Source organism: Penaeus chinensis, chromosome 23 (genome assembly GCF_019202785.1).
Source record: "Penaeus chinensis breed Huanghai No. 1 chromosome 23, ASM1920278v2, whole genome shotgun sequence".
In the NCBI taxonomy this organism is placed as follows: domain Eukaryota; kingdom Metazoa; phylum Arthropoda; class Malacostraca; order Decapoda; family Penaeidae; genus Penaeus; species Penaeus chinensis.
The window spans coordinates 4066871-4070596 of NC_061841.1; positions in this window are offsets into that span (position 1 = coordinate 4066871).

Here is a 3726-nt window from a genome sequence, read left to right on the forward strand (position 1 = left end):
CTACTTCTTCTTCCTCTTCCTGATGGTTCCTGCTTTTTCTTCCTCTTCCTGAAGCCTCCTGCTTTTTCTTCCTCTTCCTGATGCCTCCTGCTTCTTCTTCCTCTTCCTGATGCCTCCTTCTTCTTCTTCCTCTTCCTGATGGTTCCTGCTTTTTCTCCCTCTTCCTGATGCCTCCTGCTTTTTCTTCCTCTTCCTGATGCCTCCTGCTTTTTCTTCCTCTTCCTGACTCCTCCTGCTTTTTCTTCCTCTTCCTGATGCCTCCTGCTTTTTCTTCCTCTTCCTGATGCCTCCTGCTTTTTCTTCCTCTTGCTGATGCCTCCTGCTTTTTCTTCCTCTTCCTGATGCCTCCTGCTTTTTCTTCCTCTTCCTGATGCCTCCTGCTTTTTCTTCCTCTTCCTGATGCCTCCTTCTTCTTCCTCTTCCTGATGGTTCCTGTTTTTTCTCCCTCTTCCTGACGCCTCCTGCTTTTTCTTCCTCTTTCTGATGGTTCCTGCTTCTTCCTCTTCCTGATGCCTCCTGCTTCTGTGTCTCCTTGATGCCTACTCCTACTGCTTCTGCTCTTTAATGCTTCCATTTTCCCCTGCTTAATACCTCCTGCTCCTGCTTCTCCTCGCCCATACCTCCTGTTTCTCCTTTTCCTCCTTAAAGTTTCCTGCTTCTGCTTCTCTTCCTGAATGCCTTCCTGAATGCCCCCTACTTCTGCTTCCTTCTCTTGATCTTCCTCTCTAAGACATCCGGCTTCTCCTTGTTAATGTCTCCTGCTTGTTATCCCTTCTTAGTGCTTGCATCTTCCTGCTTTTCGATCTTGATACCTCCTGCTCTCCCATTACAGCCTCCCTGAAACCGCTTTCCTGAAATTTCACAACCGATAATGATCTCTAGGAGGTGTTTACAAGGGGAAGTTTGCATAAAAAAACAGTGAATAGTCCCCTGCTCGATCTATCATATTCTTTTCATTTCTCCCTGTCTGTTTGTTTCTCTCTCTCTCTCTCTCTAACTCTAACTCTCTCTCTCTCTCTGTCTTTCTCTTTCTCTTTCTCTTTCTCTTTCTCTCTCTCTCTCTTTCTTTCTCTCTCTCTCTCTCTCTCTCTCTCTCTCTCTCTCTCTCTCTCTCTCTCTCTCTCTCTCTCTCTCTCTCTCTCTCTCTCTCTCTCGTAGAATTATATAAGTGCGATCGTATAGGGTTACATGAATATGCACACACGCACCATTATTTCTGAATAGAGAGGAAGCGAGAGAAGGGAAGAGGAAAGGAGAAGAATAAAGGAAAGTGCAAGAGAGAGAGAGAGAGAAAGAGAGAGAGAAAGAAAGAGGAAGAGAGAGAAAGCGAAAAAGACAAAAAAAAGACAGATAGATAGAGAGAGAGAGAGAGAGAGAGAGAGAGAGAGAGAGAGAGAGAGAAAGAAAGAGGAAGAGAGAGAAAGCGAAAAATACCAAAAAAGACAGATAGATAGATAGATAGATAGATAGAGAGAGAGAGAGAGAGAGAGCGAAAAATACAAAAACTGACAGATGGCTATATATATGTATATATATATATATATAGAGAGAGAGAGAGAGAGAGAGAGAAAGAAAGAGAGTGAGAGAGAGAGAGTGAGGGAGAGAGAAAGAGAGAGAGAGAGAGAATGAGAGAGAGAGCGACAGCAGAAAACAAGTATTAAATCTTATTATAGATTAATCTTTATTTGCTAGATGAAACCTATAGAAAAAGAAAAAAAAACTTTATTTTCTTCACAGCAGGAAAAGACACACATTTTTTTTTTTTTTTCGAAAGTGCAACCAGAAAATGGAAATGCGCTAATTGTAAGAGCCTACCAGTTACTTTAGTTAATTAAATTCTTTGTTTCTCTTCTCTTTTTCAGAATGTTATGTGCAAATTCACTATAACATTATATCTGTATGCCTTTACTTTTTCTTTGTTATTTTTTTGTCTCTTAATCTCAGTTTTCCTTATGAATGATAACTATATTCACTAATTACTTTCATATTATTTTCATGTGTTACAGTTATATTTTCCTTATTCCTTTTTTTTTCTCTCATTCAGTTTTTCTTATTAACTATATTTACTTACTATTTTTATTTCATTTTCATCTGTTTTTGTAAACTTTACTTCAGTTCTCCTTCCAAACAGTTTAGAAAATGGAAGGCTTTAGAAGTCATCTTGTTCGTGACAGAATTCTAAGCTGATTCGGACACATTCGAATCACACTAACCAAGTTCTAAGCTAGATAATAAATAAGTGAATAAAAAAAAAAAAAAAAAAAAAACAGAAAATAAACAACGACAACAAAAAAACGAAGGGAAAAGTAGAAATTATGCCGCAGAGTTGTAGGTTTCATCAGCTGGTATGCCCTGAAGAGGAAAATATAGCGAACTTGGTGTACTCGTGCATATTCATATTCTTTCATTCGTTGTTTCGTTTACATTGAGTCGAGATTCGTGGGTTTTGATGTGACCGTCGACTTTTATTTATTTTTTTTTTTTCTCATAATTTTTTCTTTTGTTGTTTTATTTGATTTGATTATTCGTTTTTTTCTTTTTCTCATATTTACTCCTTTTTTATTTCGTGATGGTGGGACTTTTTTTTCTCTCTCTCTCTTTCTCTTTTTTTTCTGAAAACTGGTTCGGTACTTTTATGCACGAGTTGAAAAGGGGGGAAAATATCCTATTCCAATTCTTATCATCTGAATATTATGCTAAATTCTACTCTCTTTATTGTTAAAAAGATATATATGTTTTAGTCATGTGGCACAGCTTTGATGAGTGAATACAAAGCAAAATGGAGCACGGTTATACAGTGTGTGTGTGTGTGTGTGTGTGTGTGTGTGTGTGTGTGTGTGTGCATCTCTCACATATCTAGCTCTCTCTTTCTCTCTTACCTCCCCCCCCCCCCTCTCTCTCTCTCTCTTTCTCTCTCTCTCTCTCTCTCTCTCTCTCTCTCTCTCTCTCTTTTATATATATACATATACATACTCGTATACATGTGTATATATGTATATATTTTAAAGTGTATGTATATATATATATATGTATATATATGTGTGTGTGTGTGTGTGTATGTATAAAGATAGGTATATAGATTCAGATACATATGTATATAAGTATATATATATATTAGAACATTTAAATACACCGATGTGATATAAGTAATAAGAGAATAGTGGTGAAGACTCAAATGTTGAAAGCAAGACTGAATGAATATACAATGGTGTGCTCGGGGAGTGTATAGCCCAGAGTGAAACGAAAAGTGAATGAATTAGTATTCAAAGTTGTACACGTCAAAAGGGAAATAGACCTCCATATGGAAATATGTAAATGACATTTTATTTTAGACATTTTAAATATTCTATTTGGACAAGGGTAGTCCAATAGTACTTTAAGATTTATCCACATTTATTCAACCAGAAAGATGAAGAAATTAAAAGTTTGTTGATTATTTGTGTTAAAAGTCATTCTTCAAATTTCGATCCAATACATATCAATGAGAGATGTTTTACCTAAATATCCTTCTACATTAATAAATATCCCAATATCAATTATCTCAATAGTTAAAAACTTTAACAATAAAGAAATCGAGGTGTATATTGATTCACCAGACGCGTTTTTGAAACGGCACGGGATTTTTTTTTTTTTTTTTTTTTTTTTTTTTTTTTTTTTGACAGAATGTACTGCCGCAGAATATATATATATATATATATTTTTAGGGTAGCGCAAATTACATTTCTG